Source organism: Gorilla gorilla, chromosome 2, assembly GCF_029281585.2.
Source record: "Gorilla gorilla gorilla isolate KB3781 chromosome 2, NHGRI_mGorGor1-v2.1_pri, whole genome shotgun sequence".
NCBI lineage: Eukaryota > Metazoa > Chordata > Mammalia > Primates > Hominidae > Gorilla > Gorilla gorilla.
The window spans coordinates 109,905,842-109,924,410 of NC_086017.1; the positions used below are offsets into that span (position 1 = coordinate 109,905,842).

Genomic DNA, 18,569 nt, shown 5'->3' on the forward strand with positions numbered 1-18,569 from the left:
CACAAAGCACAAAATTCAATTTGTGAGGGATTAAAAAAGTTGGATATGAAATGGAAAACTTTAAATCGTTTAGAAGTATAAGAAAATGTCTTTATAGCATTGGTATAGGAAAAGATTTCTTGCATGTGATACAAAACTACTAGCAACACCAAATAGAAGAAGAAAACATTGAAATTATTTAAGAACTTCTGTGCATCAGGAGGCACAGCAAAAATATGGGCCATAAAGACAGCAAAAATATGGGCCATAAACTTGGAGAACAAACTTGTAGCATATGACATGTAAAACACTGCACTGCCAAGAAATTGGCATTACACAACTTCAAGGTGGACAACTGCATTCTATTCGAAGTAAATGGCAGCCTCTGGATTTGAGAATGTACTTCTTGAAATTGTACAACATGGCGACATTGTCTAAAATATATAAAGAACTCTTAACGAATAACAAAAGACAACCAAACAGAACAAATGCAACAGACTTGAACAAATATTACACAAAAGAGCAAATGCAAATGGTCTATACGTATTATAACAAGATGCTCATGCTCATTAGTAATTAGGAAAATATAAATTATAGTCACAAAAATATTAATTTATACTGGTCCCATTGGCAAATTTAAGCAGACTGATAGTACTAAGAGTTGGTAAGGATACAGATCAGTTGGATTATAAACTACTGCAGGAATGAAAATTGACATAATCATTTTGAAAAATAACTTGTTATTATCCAGTACAGGTGGATGTGCTCATTCTACAACCAGCATCTCTACATACATATACTAAGCTGCAGAGTCATTCTGGAATATATAGCTCATGGGACACATATTTGGAAACAAATATTCATTGCAATAGAATGGATAGATTGTAGTATAGACTCAGCGGTGGAAAAAATAGATAACTTATATTTATATGCAGTAAAAATGAAAGAATCCTAAAAACATAATGTTAGGGGGAAGTCAAGAGGACCTCATATCGTTTGCTGCCATTTAAAAAAGTAAAATAACATGAAAAACCCTACAAAGTGTGTTTTTACATATATATATGTATGTGGTAAAACGATTAAAAATGAAATAAATGTCAGGATAATGATTAGCTTTAGCAGGCGTGGGGAGGTCAGGCCAGGCGATGAAATCAGAAGGTGCCCAGAGGTGGTTTCAGCTATATTAGGACAGTTCTAGTTCTTAATTCAGACAGACAGTTAACACGGAATTGTCCTGTAATTGTTTAACTTTCTAATTATATCTATTTGCATGAGTTTAAAATTAGATAATAAAAGCTTAGGCCAGGCGCGGTGTCTCATGCCTATAATCCCAGCACTTTGGGAGTCCGAGGTGGGCTACTCCAACAAGTGCCATTAACATTCATGTTGGTAGTATGTGATAGTAAAATGCTACCACTACTATCACTACTACTGTTACTACTGCCACCACTGTCTAACATAGACAGGGCACACCATAGGCTGGGTAGAAGCACAAGTGCATTTATGCCTAATAGCTCACCTAACTTTCACAACAACCTTATCAGGTAAGAGCTTTATATTATCCTTATTTTCCTGATAAGAACATTTAGGCATGAAGAAGTTAAGTAACTTGACCAGGGTTATACAGATAGTAGGAGATGGAGCTAGGCTATATGTTAGATAATCTGGCTCCAGAGCAAATTTAAGCAAATTTAAACACTCCACGGGGTAGAGCTCAGTGGTAGAGCATTTGACTGCAAATTTAAACACTGTGTTACCCATCACATTAATAAGGTTGATTTCATTTTCTTGAAGTGACAGCATCATCTAAAAGGCCAATGAATGTGCCAGACTCTTCTACTTCATTGGGATTGGCCTGTCCTAAAACAGGAGTATGTGTATGTATACATATGCATATATGTCTCTGTATAAATGTATATAGCTTATTTTCAAACAAAGGAGACCAAGAGTTTGAGCTATTGAGGAATGAGGGTCTTACTAAATGTAAAGCTCTTACATGAGAGACTTTTGTCTAGCCATCTTACACCCATCCACTAGACTTGTCTGTGTCCAAGAGGGAAGCAGTGACTACAGGAATCATACTTTTGTGGTTCATAAAATTTTTGGAATATGGAAATACAGCAAATATTATACTGTATATGTCTATTGATTGAATTTCAGCTGTTTGACTTTCAAACCTTTTTCAGGAATATGTCATTTAGGAAAGTGGAGGCATTTCTATAAAAAAATGTAAAAATCTCTGAGTCCCATGCAATTGAATAAAAATACCATATTTTACAGGACAATATGAAAAGTCTCTTGAGTAGAAGAATCCGGTAAATGTATGAATCTAACAAATAACTAAGTCTAAAAATTTCTTTGCATTTGTAAAGTAAAAGATATAATGCACATACTCTTCTCTGGGGCATGGAAATGCATGTTTTCCTAAAATTTTCCTGCAGAATTTCATATGAGTTGGCTCCGCAAAGGGTAAAATAATCCATTTTCTTTCCTTTTCTGTGGTGCCTTAGTAGTCCACAATAAAATACATTCAGCCTCAGGGCAGAAGTGATCTTCTGAACTTTCCAAACCTCTCCAGAGATTTGGCTGAAGTAACAGCCTGTCACAGAAAAGAAAGGTATTCTTCTCATTTGAGAGGAATTTAAATTTCATTTGTTAAAAAATGGGTCATACCTAAACAGTCTGTGGTCTGAGTTTTTTCCTTGTGGTACATGCTGCTCTTAAAAATGGCTCAATTTTATTATATGTAAAAAACAATTGTCCAAGGAAAATAATAAATATATTCTAATTTTGCACTTGTGGAATCATTCCATCGGAAAAAATTATGCAAAACCCTGGGACAGGTATCCAAAAACAGCTGGAAGTCCAGAGCAATGGGGAAGGCATTCAGCCTGGATATTTTGTCTGCAGAATCTGAACTTCTTTAATTTTATTCCTTCTAAATTTTGTTAGAGTCATCTCTGTTTTCTCTAACCTTTCCTTGGAGAAATTACTGTTTAAAATTTGGTTAAAAGTTACTTTCATAAGCCTGCTCTGTAGAGTCTTGAGTAATTGAAACGGAAAAATTCTTTTTGCTCACTTACCTAGACATTTGCCCAGTACTCTACTTCAGTTCTTCTTAATCTTTATAGGGCTGTAAACTCCTTCGAAAACATGAAGAACGCTGTGATTCATCTTCCCAGGAAATTTTTTATAGGTGCATGTAATATAAAGTCTATTGTGTGCTTCAAATTAGGCTTCTATTTCTACACGGAGTGCTGAGTTGAGAAATGGATTGTGAGTCTATAGTAGGTTTGTGGTTTCTGTGTCAGCAGCCCTCCTTCTCTCTCTCTTTCCCTTTTTTATTTTCTTCTGGCATTTCCTGGATGTGCTGGTCATCAATTTATTGTCTCTCAGATCCACACTCATCCCTCTTTGCACTGCTTTGTGCTTTTATAGCTGGACTCCATATAGTTTTTTCTTTGCCAGCTGGCTCCATGTTAGGCTTTATCAGTAGAGGAGGCTGGAGAGACACTTTAAAACATAGCAGAAGAAGGGGCTTCTTTTTCTACTTCTGGTGTGCTTTATCTTTTCTTCTCACTGCATGGTTGACAGTAGTGTTTGGGAGGCCCTGTGGCACTCATTCTGCAGTGAATTTTTCTGTCCCCCAACAGATAGCTTCCTGCAGACCATGTCCAGTCTGCTGGCACCCCAGCAAACTTCTGCTTCCTCCAGCGTACCACAGCTACACTCTCTTCCACAAGGTCTGACTTACAGCCTTGGGTGTCTGGAGTCCTTCTGTGAGTTTTTAGTTTGCTCCTTTAATGCTCTCCCTCTGTCCTAGATACAGCAGTTTAGCATTTGTTCATTCTGCATTCTTTAGAGTCCTCTTTATCCCTTCCAGTGATCACCTTTTATTAGCTAATAATTCGTTACATTAAATTTTCCCTGTTCAAATTACTAGTGTAGTTTCCATCTTCTCACTGAACTGTGGCATTTAATTTCTTCAATTGCTATTTTGAATCATTATCATTTGGGTTACTAGTATCACAAATCTCCCCCATCCCCATGGTCTTCAAAAATAAACTTTGGGAGCAGTTCGTGACAGGTATTGATATCTAATTTCCTTCTGCTTTGAGGTACCTAGAAGAATTCCCTTGAAGTTAGGCATACCGCTAGAAATGTTTCATGTCATTTCCACATGGAAACAGTCAATGGCTAGTGCTCAACTCTTCAACCTACTCTCCAAGCACCTATCTTTCTACTCAGTTGGTCGTTAACTAATCTCTACTAAGTTAATTACCAATGTCTAAAGCATAGCCAGCTATTGTCCAAGATAATTCTAAGGAAGAAGAAATGTTAGACGATAAAAAGTTTGGGGTCAAATTAATTGATGAATACCGTGTTAAACAGTTTTTTTTTCCTCTGCAGAGATTCTGAATGTGTTCAGTATGCTCATATGTAATGTCAGTCTTGAAGAAGGGGGTACTTTTTCTAGTTTTTTGACTATGGAGCCTATAATTGCTGGGGCAGGTGAAATGTTAAGAGGAAATTGGGTCCTAGCAATTGAATGCCTCTACAGGGAAATGACATGCACCACTTCTGTTCACCGCTTACCTTCTAGGGAATCTTTCCAGGCACCTTGAAGGAGAGGGGAACTGATTGTCTATGAACAGTAGCAATGCCTGCCACAAACTACTGTCAAATTAATTAAAACAACAATAGCAGTGGCAGCAGCAAACAAAAATGGATTTATTGAGATATTTGTAGCCTAAGGATATTGTTCAACAATAAAAAAGTCATTGACATTAAAATGAAGTGGCTGATAATTTTATTGACTCTGTTAAGTGTTTGTGTTGTCTATATATAGAGTGCCCCAATAGACATGCATTACTATGCTCTTGATTATGTCAGGGGAGGAGGCCATGTAAGAAAATTAAATGCTTTACTTCAGAAAATTACCAGTGAAAGAGATTAAATTATTTATGTTTATATTGAGATGAATGCATATTACTGTTCTTTAGCTATTGGATAATGTCTGAAAACCTTAAAAATTAATGATAGGTAGGTGTTTTAAATGTTTTATATCAGGACATCCAATGTTCAGAATAGACCTCAATTTCTTTAGGTTTGTCATATTTTATGTAACTTCTATCCTTCACATTTCCATCTTTGCATTAGAACCATGTTTTTGCATTAATAATAAGTACCTTGAACATATAGTACTGGTGTTCAGGGCCTGAAATAGAGGGCAATTGAAGGGATCTTGGAAACTGGAATTCCAGTTCTAGTTAATAAAAGTATAATATTGGTCAAATTCTTTAACTTTTCTGGGCCTTCTTTTTCACCTACAAAAATAGTGAATTTGAAATAAATGATCTTTATGATCCCACAGTTTTTAATAAATATACTTTACAATTTCAATCTATATTCTCTGTAGAAATGATTTTATAACCAATGTAATAGTTCACATTTTATGTGACTCATTTGATTCAAATATTTAATGAGTAATTACCATATTCTTCTGCCAACTATAGGGCTCTGCATATAAAGTAGATAAACAAAACTAGATCTGCAGCATTAACAAGCTCAAGACTAGTACTAAGCTTCAGGAGACTTTGCTAAGTAAGTGGGTTTTAGCAGAACAGACCATAATTATGCCAAAACATCTATTTTCTGTTGAGATGTGTCATCGGCTACTAACGATACATATGTATCATTATACAAATATGTATACATGATACAAATATATATGATTGGCTACTAATGATACATATTCATAGAGAGCTGGGAATATTCTATTTAGGTCACTGGGATGATTGGTAGATTTTGCTTTCAACAACCTGCATGAAAGTCCACAGTTGATATCACATCTGAGCAAAAAGAAATAAAATTGTGAGTCTTTAAACTGGCAGTAAGTTGCCATGAGAAATTATCAACCGATTTTCAATAATAAAAAAATTGTCAGAATTCATAATTAAACACTTGCAAAATGAGTTTCCAGAGACACAGGACTAAGAAATTTATTATGGTAATGAGATGGCAGTTCTTTATCAATAATTGCTGATGAAAGAAAATGTTGATGTTTCAACTTTTAAACTAGTCAATCATTGTAATTGTATAACTGACCCAGCTGATAAAAAGGAAATTACTCTGATGATTAAAAATAATTCTCTGACTTGGCAGAATTGAAAATGTTGGGTTTGGGAGTCGGGGTAGGAGCATTTTCCCAGGGAAGTAATTGTGAAATACGGGGGAGGAGCCAAGATGGCCGAATAGGAACAGCTCCGGTCTACAGCTCCCAGCGTGAGCGACGCAGAAGACGGGTGATTTCTGCATTTCCATCTGAGGTACCGGGTTCATCTCACTAGGGAGTGTCAGACAGTGGGCGCAGGTCAGTGGGTGCGTGCACCGTGTGCGAGCCAAAGCAGGGTGAGGCAATGCCTCACTTGGGAAGCGCAAGGGGTCAGGGAGTTCCCTTTCTGAGTCAAAGAAACGGGTGATGGACGGCACCTGGAAAATCGGGTCACTCCCACCCGAATACTGCGCTTTTCCGACGGGTTTAAAAAACGGCGCACCACGAGATTATATCCCACACCTGGCTTGGAGGGTCCTACGCCCACGGAGTCCTGCTGATTGCTAGCACAGCAGTCTGAGATCAAACTGCAAGGCAGCAGCGAGGCTGGGGGAGGGGCGCCCACCATTGCCCAGGCTTGATTAGGTAAACAAAGCAGCCCGGAAGCTCCAACTGGGTGGAGCCCACCACAGCTCAAGGAGGCCTGCCTGCCTCTGTAGGCTCCACCTCTGGGGGCAGGGCACAGACAAACAAAAAGAGAGCAGTAACCTCCGCAGACTTAAATGTCCCTGTCTGACAGCTTTGAAGAGAGCAGTGGTTCTCCCAGCACGCAGCTGGAGATCTGAGAATGGGCAGACTGCCTCCTCAAGTGGGTCCCTGACCCCTGACCCCCGAGCAGCCTAACTGGGAGGCACCCCCCAGCAGGGGCACACTGACACCTCACACGGCAGGGTGTACCAACAGACCTGCAGCTGAGGGTCCTGTCTGTTAGAAGGAAAACTAACAAACAGAAAGGACATCCACACCTAAAACCCATCTGTACATCACCATCATCAAAGACCAAAAGTAGATAAAACCACAAAGAAGGGGAAAAAACAGAACAGAAAAACTGGAAACTCTAAAAAGCAGAGCACCTCTCCTCCTCCAAAGGAACGCAGTTCCTCACCAGCAACGGAACAAAGCTGGATGGAGAATGACTTTGACGAGCTGAGAGAAGAAGGCTTCAGACAATCAAATTACTCTGAGCTACGGGAGGACATTCAAACCAAAGGCAAAGAAGTTGAAAACTTTGAAAAAAATTTAGAAGAATGTATAACTAGAATAACCAATACAGAGAAGTCCTTAAAGGACCTGATGGAGCTGAAAACCAAGGCTTGAGAACTATGTGAAGAATGCAGAAGCCTCAGGAGCCGATGCGATCAACTGGAAGAAAGGGTATCAGCAATGGAAGATGAAATGAATGAAATGAAGCGAGAAGGGAAGTTTAGAGAAAAAAGAATAAAAAGAAATGACCAAAGCCTCCAAGAAATATGGGACTATGTGAAAAGACCAAATCTACGTCTGATTGGTGTACCTGAAAGTGATGGGGAGAATGGAACCAAGTTGGAAAACACTCTGCCGGATATTATCCAGGAGAACTTCCCCAATCTAGCAAGGCAGGCCAACGTTCAGATTCAGGAAATACAGAGAACGCCACAAAGATACTCCTCGAGAAGAGCAACTCCAAGACCCATAATTGTCAGATTCACCAAAGTTGAAATGAAGGAAAAAATGTTAAGGGCAGCCACAGAAAAAGCTCGGGTTACCCACAAAGGAAAGCCCATCAGACTAACAGCCGATCTCTCGGCAGAAACCCTACAAGCCAGAAGAGAGTGGGGGCCAATATTCAACATTCTTAAAGAAAAGAATTTTCAACCCAGAATTTCATATCCAGCCAAACTAAGCTTCATAAGTGAAGGAGAAATAAAATCCTTTACAGACAAGCAAATGCTGACAGATTTTGTCACCACCAGGCCTGCCTTACAAGAGCTCCTGAAGGAAGCACTAAACATGGAAAGGAACAACTGGTACCACCCGCTGCAAAATCATGCCAAAATGTAAAGACCATCGAGACTAGGAAGAAACTGCATCAACTAACGAGCAAAATAACCAGCTAACATCATAATGACAGGATCAAATTCACATATAACAATATTAACTTTAAATGTAAATGGACTAAATGCTCCAATTAAAAGACACAGACTGGCAAATTGGATAAAGAGTCAAGACCAATCAGTGTGCTGTATTCAGGAAACCCATCTCACATGCAGGGACACACATAGGCTCAAAATAAAAGGATGGAGGAAGATCTACCAAGCCAATGGAAAACAAAAAAAGGCAGGGGTTGCAATCCTAGTCTCTGATAAAACAGACTTTAAACCAACAAAGATCAAAAGAGACAAAGAAGGCCATTACATAATGGTAAACGGATCAATTCAACAAGAAGAGCTAACTATCCTAAATATATATGCACCCAATACAGGAGCACCAAAATTCATAAAGCAAGTCCTGAGAGACCTACAAAGAGACTTAGGCTCCCACACATTAATAATAGGAGAATTTAACACCCCACTGTCAACATTAGACAGATCAACGAGACAGAAAGTCAACAAGGATACCCAGGAATTGAACTCAGCTCTGCACCAAGTGAACCTAATAGACATCTACAGAACTCTCCACCCGAAATCAACAGAATATACATTTTTTTCAGCACCACACCACACCTATTCCAAAATTGACCACATAGTTGGAAGTAAAGCTCTGCTCAGCAAATGTAAAAGAACAGAAATTATAACAAACTATCTCTCAGACCACGGTGCAATCAAACTAGAACTCAGGATTAAGAATCTCACTCAAAACTGCTCAATTACATGGAAACTGAACAACCTGCTCCTGAATGACTACTGGGTACATAATGAAATGAAGGCAGAAATAAAGATGTTCTTTGAAACCAACGAGAACAAAGACACAACATACCAGAATATCTGGGACGCATTCAAAGCACTGTGTAGAGGGAAATTTATAGCACTAAATGCCCACAAGAGAAAGCAGGAAAGATCCAAAATTGACACCCTAACATCACAATTAAAAGAACTAGAAAAGCAAGAACAAACACATTCAAAAGCTAGCAGAAGGCAAGAAATAACTAAAATCAGGCAGAACTGAAGGAAAGAGAGACACAAAAAACCCTTCAAAAAATCAATGAATCCAGGAGCTGGTTTTTTGAAAGGATCAACAAAATTGATAGACCGCTAGCAAGACTAATAAAGAAAAAAAGAGAGAAGAATCAAATAGATGCAATAAAAAATGATAAAGGGGATATCACCACCGATCCCACAGAAATACAAACTACCATCAGAGAATACTACAAACACCTCTATGCAAACAAAGTAGAAAATCTAGAAGAAATGGATAAATTCCTCGACACATACACTCTCCCAAGACTAAACCAGGAAGAAGTTGAATCTCTGAATAGACCAATAACAGGAGCTGAAATTGTGGCAATAATCAATAGCTTACCAACCAAAAAGAGTCCAGGACCAGACGGATTCACAGCCGAATTCTACCAGAGGTACAAGGAGGAACTGGTACCATTCCTTCTGAAACTATTCCAATCAATAGAAAAAGAGGGAATCCTCCCTAACTCATTTTATGAGGCCAGCATCATTCTGATACCAAAGCCAGGCAGAGACACAACCAAAAAAGAGAATTTTAGACCAATATCCTTGATGAACATTGATGCAAAAATCCTCAATAAAATACTGGCAAAACGAATCCAGCAGCACATCAGAAAGCTTATCCACCATGATCAAGTGGGCTTCATCCCTGGGATGCAAGGCTGGTTCAATATATGCAAATCAATAAATGTAATCCATCATATAAACAGAGCCAAAGACAAAAACCACATGATTATCTCAATAGATGCAGAAAAAGCCTTTGACAAAATTCAACAACTCTTCATGCTAAAAACTCTCAATAAATTAGGTATTGATGGGATGTATTTCAAAATAATAAGAGCTATCTATGACAAACCCACAGCCAATATCATACTGAATGGGCCAAAACTGGAAGCATTCCTTTTGAAAACAGGCACAAGACAGGGATGCCCTCTGTCACCACTCCTATTCAACATAGTGTTGGAAGTTCTGGCCAGGGCAATTAGGCAGGAGAAGGAAATAAAGGGTATTCAATTAGGAAAAGAGGAAGTCAAATTGTCCCTGTTTGCAGACGACATGATCGTATATCTAGAAAACCCCATTGTCTCAGCCCAAAATCTCCTTAAGCTGATAAGCAACTTCAGCAAAGTCTCAGGATACAAAATCAATGTGCAAAAATCACAAGCATTCTTATACACCAACAACAGACAAACAGAGTGCCAAATCATGAGTGAACTCCCATTCACAATTGCTTCAAAGAGAATAAAATACCTAGGAATCCAACTTACGAGGGATGTGAAGGACCTCTTCAAGGAGAACTACAAACCACTGCTCAATGAAATAAAAGAGGATACAAACAAATGGAAGAACATTCCATGCTCATGGGTAGGAAGAATCAATATCGTGAAAATGGCCATACTGCCGAAGGTAATTTACAGATTCAATGCCATCCCCATCAAGCTACCAATGACTTTCTTCACTGAATTGGAAAAAACTACTTTAAAGTTCATACAGAACCAAAAAAGAGCCCGCATCACCAAGTCAATCCTAAGCCAAAAGAACAAAGCTGGAGGCATCATGCTACCTGACTTCAAACGATACTACAAGGCTACAGTAACCAAAACAGCATGGTACTGGTACCAAAACAGAGATATAGATCAATGGAACAGAACAGAGCCCTCGGAAATAATGCCACATATCTACGACAATCTGATCTTTGACAAACCTGAGAAAAACAAGCAATGGAGAAAGGATTCCCTATTTAATAAATGGTGCTGGGAAAACTGGCTAGCCATATGTAGAAAGCTGAAACTGGATCCCTTCCTTACACCTTATACAAAAATTAATTCAAGATGGATTAAAGACTTCAACGTTAGACCTAAAACCATAAAAACCCTAGAAGAAAACGTAGGCATTACCATTCAGGACATAGGCATGGGCAAGGACTTCATGTCTAAAACACCAAAAGCAATGGCAACAAAAGACAAAATTGACAAATGGGATCTAATTAAACTAAAGAGCTTCTGCACAGCAAAAGAAACTACCATCAGAGTGAACAGGCAACCTACAAAATGGGAGAAAATTTTCACAACCTACTCATCTGACAAAGGGCTAATATCCAGAATCTACAATGAACTCAAACAAATTTACAAGAAAAAAACAAACAACCCCATCAAAAAGTGGGCGAAGGACATGAACAGACACTTCTCAAAAGAAGACATTTATGCAGCCAAAAAACACATGAAAAAATGCTCATCATCACTGGCCATCAGAGAAATGCAAATCAAAACTACAATGAGATACCATCTCACACCAGTTAGAATGGCAATCATTCAAAAGTCAGGAAACAACAGGTGCTGGAGAGGATGTGGAGAAATAGGAACACTTTTACACTGTTGGTGGGACTGTAAACTAGTTCAGCCATTGTGGAAGTCAGTGTGGCGATTCCTCAGGGATCTAGAACTAGAAATACCATTTGACCCAGCCATTCCATTACTGGGTATATACCCAAAGGACTATAAATCATGCTGCTATAAAGACACATGCACATGTACGTTTATTGCGGCACTATTCACAATAGCAAAGACTTGGAACCAACCCAAATGTCCAACAACGATAGACTGGATTAAGAAAATGTGGCACATATACACCATGGAATACTATGCAGCCATAAAAAGGATGAATTCATGTCCTTTGTAGGCACATGGATGAAATTGGAAATCATCATTCTCAGTAAACTATCACAAGAACAAAAAACCAAACACCGCATATTCTCACTGATAGGTGGGAATTGAACAATGGGATCACATGGACACAGGAAGGGGAATATCACACTCTGGGGACTGTTGTGGGGTGGGGGAAGGGGGGAGGGATAGCATCAGGAGATATACCTAATGCTAGATGACGAGTTAGTGGGTGCAGTGCACCAGCATGGCACATGTATACATATGTAACTAACCTGCACAATGTGCACATGTACCCTAAAACTTAAAGTATAATAAAAAAAAAAAACTAAAAAAAAAAAAAGAAATACTTCAGATTTGTTTTTATGAAGGAATATGGAGGAAGCTGCTGCACTCTTATTTCTAAGGAACCTTCACAACGTGCAGAGGGTGGGATTCATGTCATCATTTGTTTCTCATCAAATCTGTTTCACTTAACCTTCTGTGTTAGGTAAAAGGTATTTGCAAAACACTAGCTAAAAAGAGAGGCTTGCCTACTCTACCCCTATATTTTCTCCCTCCTGGAGAAGATAAAGGAAGACTGTGTAGAGAAGGCTTGGAAGTGATTGCTTCAAACAAGAGCACGTGATGGTAGATATAGAACAGAATTCAGGTGAGCACCAAGTTCTTACACGTGGAGCAGATTTGCCTCGCATCTGTGCAGGGAGAGCAATTCTTGTTAACCACCTTAGGGTTAACCTTCTTCTACTCCTTCCATTAACTCAGCTTAGGTCATTATCTCTATGTATTAAGAATCTGTGCACATGATACACACACTTCACAGGTGTTACATAAAAGAAAACAGAGACTTAGTCTCAACTCCATCACATATTAATTCATGCAGCAAATATTTATTGAAGTCTAATATGTACTAAACACCAGGCCATGTGCTGGGGATATTATGCTGAACAGGACAGACACAGAAAAACAGTTAACAAGGGGGAGGGAGTCAAACTCAAACCCAATAAATAGATAAGGAAAATAATTACAAATGTTGATAATATCAACAAACAAAGTAAGATGCTGAGCTAGAAAACAATAGAGAGAGGAACAATGGTTTGGGGTAGAAACATCAGGAAAGCTTATCTATGGAGGTGACATTTTAGGTCATGTGTTAGCTGAAATTTCAGGGATGAGGGGCTAATCATGGGAATACTGTGTGGAAGAGTGAGTCAGGTAGAGGAAGGAATATGTAAAAACACCTTTCAAGGTAGGAAAGATCTTGGCGAGTTGTTGAAGCTGAAACAGGACAGTGTAGCTGGAGCACTATGAGCAAGGGGAAAGCATGACAGAGAGAGGTGAGACTGGAGCAGGATGTGAGGGTGCTGGGGGTATCCTATAGGGCCTTGTAGATTCTTCTCTTGCATTGTATTTAAATGCAACAGGAAACCATTGAGGGCTTTTAAGATGGAGTTTAACATAATACGACTTCTGTTTTAAATTTATTATTTCTTCTATCTGGGGAATGGACTGGAAGGAGACACAAATGGAGAAGTGTAGAGCTGCTGTGTCAACCAGATTGAAGATTATGTTGGCCTGGAGCAGGAGCGAGGAAGTGGAGATTAATAGAGGTGGATAGATACTTGTTAGGCAAAAGACTTTATCATACATATGAAAAGAGACATGAAGACTGCATTGTGAAGTATAGATGCATAACTCTTGCATATCAAACAATAATAATGATAACTTATAGATCATGTGATCTAATCCTTCCATTTTACAGATATGTCTAAAATCCAAAGGGGAAGAAGGACTAGTTAGTGGGACAATCAATATCAAAATAGCTTTTCTGATTTCCTCATTGGTGCTTTTCCCTTATACAAGAATAAAATTATGGAATATTTACCATTTTATTGGGTATATTTTAAAATTCTAAAAATGAATGTGGTTGTAGAATCAGGTAAAATCTGATGATATCTATTTGTCCTATTATTTTACAAAGATGACTGGTTGAAGATAAAAACGACTTAATTAACTTGTTTTTTTGGAGAGGAGGGACCAGCCTTAGAAATATTTAGACAATTTAGAGCAGCATACTGTACCCTAAGCTTAACTTCTGGATTATCAAGAAAAACAAGTCCATGTACTTACTGCCAACTTATTTTCAACAAAGTTGCCAAGAAGATCTGTTGGAAAAGGATACTCACTTTAGTAAATAGTGCTGGGGAAACTGGACATCCACATACAAAAGAATAAAACTAGATTTCCGTCTTTCACCATATGCAAAAATCAACTCTAAATGGATTAAAGACTTAAATGTAAGACCTGAAACTATGAGATTACTAAAAGAAAACATTGGTGAAACATTGCAGGACATTGGTCTAAATGATGAAGAATTTTTAGGTTAGACCTCAAAAGCACAGGCAACAAAATTAAAAGTAGACAAGTGGGATTATATTAAAGTAAAAGGTGTCTGCTCAGCAAAGGAAACAACAGAGTAAAGAGACAACTTACAGAATGGGAGAAAATATTCACAAATTATGCATCTGACAAGGGGTTAATATTCAGAACGTATAAGAAACTCAAACAACTCAACAGCAAAAAGCCAAATTATTTGATTTAAAAATAGGCAAAAGATCTGAAAAGACATTTCTCAAAAGAAGACATAGAAATGACACCAAGTGTATGGAAATATGCTCAACATCACTCATCTGAGAGAGATGCAAATAAAATCCTCAATGAGGTATATAACCTTGTTGCAGTTAGAATGGCTATTATCAAAAAGACAAAAAAAAAACCCAAATGCTGATGAGGATATGGAAAAAGGGAAACTCATACACTGTCGGTGGGAATGTAAATATGGATGACAGTATGAAAGTTCCTCAAGAAATTAAAAGTAGAATCACCATATGATCCAACAATCCCATTACTAGGTATATATCCAATGGAAATGAAATCAATATGTTGAAGACATAGCTGCATCACCGTGTTTATTACAGCACTAGTCATAATAGCCAAGATATGAAAACAACCTAAATGTCCATCAATGAATAAATGGACTAGAAAATGTGATATATACATGCAATGGAATACTGTTGAGCCATAAAAAGAATGAAATGCTGGCATTTGCAACAATGTAGATGAGCCTAGAGGACATGATATTAAGTGAAATAAGCCAAGCACAGGACAAAATAGGCATGATATCACTCATGTGTAGAATCTTAAACAGTTGATCTCAGAAGTAGAAAGTAGAATGGTAGTTACCAGAGGCTAGGAAGGAAACAGAGGAGAGGGGATGAAGAGGAGTTGGATAAGGGGTATGAAAATATCGTTAGAAGGAATAAGCTGTGGCATTTGATAATACAGTAGGGAAATTATAGTTAATGATAATTTGTATATTTCAAAATAACTGGAATATGAATATAGTAATGTTCCTAAAACAAAGAAAAGATAAATGTTTGAAGTGATGTGTATCCCAGTTACTCTGACTTGATCATTACACATTGTATACAGGAACCAAAATATCATATGTACCCCCCATATATGTACAACTCTATATAAATACAAAATAAAAATAAGGAAACACAAATAAATGAAGAAAAGAATATTTAGTGGGCTAAATCTGCAGATCTTTAGCCTTTTGCAATGCAGTATCTAAATCAGCAGCATGTATGAATAGGCAGAGAGAGAGGTGAGACAGAAAGGACCACCTCCCTTATTGAAGTCTATCTGTCTTTGCCTTCTCCCTCCTTCTATTAACTAAAGTTAGGCCAGATTTAATGAACTATCAGTAAGTCGAAGAAACAGTTGAGGTGGCAATAGTAGATACAGTGGAATCTTCATGGAATCTTGAGGGGAAAGCCAGCCTTCTTTCTGGGCTAACTAGCTAAATCAATGTAGTTTTGGTCCTGTAGATTGTCCTCATTCTTCAGATATAATCATCTGCCTTCACTCACCTGAAAAACTGTCTTAAGTTTTCAGAGTACAAACATCTATAGTTGTCATCTATATATATATATATGTGTGTGTATATATATATATATGTATATATATACGTATATATATATATTTTTTTTTAGTCTACCAATGTCTCTGCTTGCTTTACCCCTACTCCAATATCCTGCTTTCCATAAATGCCTGATTTAATTGAACTAGTCTTTAACTCAGAATGAGAGTAGATTCAGTAAGGTATAAATTGTCCCTGTCATTAAAAACAATGAATTGGACAAATGGCATATTGCCAAAGTGAAAAGGAAAGGAAAAACAATGAAACAAAAAATTGAACCCTGAATCATTTATGATTCTGTGATTTGGCTGTGATATTTGCTGTCAATAGACCTTTTTTCTTGTCAACCACCTTATTTGTCATTTTCAGAAATTGTAAATCTACACTTAGCTGCTTTCTATTCAACTTTAGAAAAATAATGCAAATATACTGGCACAATCATAGAGGAAAATTAATATTTAAGTTGGACAAGCTCAAATTTCTAGGTAACTTACACCTTTAATATTCCTACTTTCTTCTTTTCTTATCCTTCCCCCCACACATTATTTCTTATGCAATAAATGAGTTCAGATAGATAAAAAACTATGAGGAGGTACACTAGGTAAAGAAAATACAGATTAAAAATAATCCCTTTCTATTAACCTGAAGTATGCTTATATAAATTTATTACCACATCTCAGATAAGTCTTTCAGGTTTAGTGTATACCTCTTGATTAAATAAATTAGATGCATTTAATTTGTCTCAATTCACATTAAGTTCAAGGGAAGATCAATTAAATTTCTCTACTTTTTAATTTAAAAGAGACATGGTGGTAGTACTTGTAGATTAATGCTCTTATAAATTCAATTTTATCTCTATTTTTATACCTACCAGAAAGAGTATAATGTTCTAGCATATTGACAAAGCTTGAGCTAAAACATTCAGGCAATTTATAATAATTTAAACCTAAGGCTGTGGAAGAGTCTAGTTCTAGGAAATATTTTTAGAGGTGACTCAGTGACAAAGCTTATAACTAGTAGAGGCTTTGTCTTAATTGAAGTGAGATAGATAACTGTAGAATTTATGTGAAAATTTGGTGTGAATTGGTTTATTAGGCATTGTAATATCCTGGCTAAGAGGCATTATGTAGTTGGGAAACTAGTGAAAAAAGGAGAAACTTAACTGCATTTGCAATGATTTATTTCTTTGAAAAAACAAACTAAAACCAAACTGAAGCAAATAAGGTCAAATATTATGTCTATTTTATCTCTCTGGTGGGTCATAATTTTTTTGTTTAAAATATTTCATTATTAAAAATTATAAGAATAGGATTGTTGAAAACTGGATATCCATATGCAGAAGAATGAAACTAGACTCCTATCACTTGTCATACACAAAAATCAAATCAAAATGGATTAAATATTTAAATCTAAGACATTATAATTTTTAAAAACTTTTGGGGATGCATACTGAAATATGTTGAGATGAAATTACATGCTATCTGGAATTCTTTGCAATACTTTAGCATTAATAAGAAAATAAAAGCATTAAAAGGATGAATAAAACAAGTGTGGCACAGTCTTGACATTTGAATCCAGATGATAGATTTACATACATATAAATATTTTAATTTAATTTAATTTATTTATTTATCATAGAGGCAGAATCTTGCTATAGTGCCCAGACTGTTCTTGAACTCCTGGCATCAAGGGATCATCTCTCCTTGGCCTCCCAAAGTGCTGGGATTACAGGTGTGAGTCACCACACCTGATTCATATACATATTTTTAAATCAAGGAGAATACATTATCTTAAAGCTGTTTGGTCGAGACTCCTTAGGTGAACACAAAAAGGAATTAATGACAGATTAACTAAGGAGATTAATTAACAAACATTCTTTTCTACCAATTTTAAGTTCCTAAAAGTTTCAATTTATTTTGCTTATGTCAAATGTTCAAAAAGTTTGGTTGTCCCATTTTTTTATGAGCACATAATAATAGTAGTGACAGGTTAAATCCCCAGGAAATTTCAGTTATTTGTGTTATCCCCATGGGTTTATTGTGTAGTTCTTTAACAATTGCTTAAGTCATTCCCCCAACCTTACATCACTTACCTGTGCTCTTCAAATGAAGATTTTGACCATGGAGGTGACCTTACAGCCATTTTCTAGAGGGTAAAAAAAATAAGTAGGAAGGGCAGTTAACAGGCATTAAATGAGGAACATTCTGAAAAGCATATCTGAAGTCCCAAGAATATGAGGACATTCTCAGCAGGGTAGAATCCTACGACTACTGAATATTTACCACATCAACTCTTATGACTAATTAGGTAGTTCAAATTTATTTATCAGAGCTCATCCAAATAACCATTCTTTTTTCCTTGTGTGATATTTTCTTGTTTTCTCCTGAAAACACTTCACATAAGAAGTCACTGTGATACAAAGTTAGCTTAGTTCTTGGAATTTTTGTTTAGAAACTATTTGCACATAAATTAAAAGACCCGTTCATTTGGAAATTAGCACACGACTTTTATCCTGCCTCGAAGGCAGGATAAACCCTTTATTGTGTTTCCTTAACTTTTCCTATGTTCTGTAGATTTTGGACAGTGTTGTGTTGTATCCTGTGTTGCTGTTTCTGTTTTGGTTAACCAGACTCTGTTCAGGATTCAGGACTTTTAGCGCCCATCCCAGTTCA

At 37.1% G+C, this 18,569-nt stretch overlaps 1 long non-coding RNA gene across 1 annotated transcript in view; it reads left to right on the forward strand.

The window, feature by feature from the left end:
* LOC129532408 (uncharacterized) overlaps nucleotides 1-18,569 on the forward strand; it is a 260,609-nt gene that overhangs the window by 102,573 nt on the left and 139,467 nt on the right. The gene's annotated exons all lie outside the window — the stretch shown is intronic.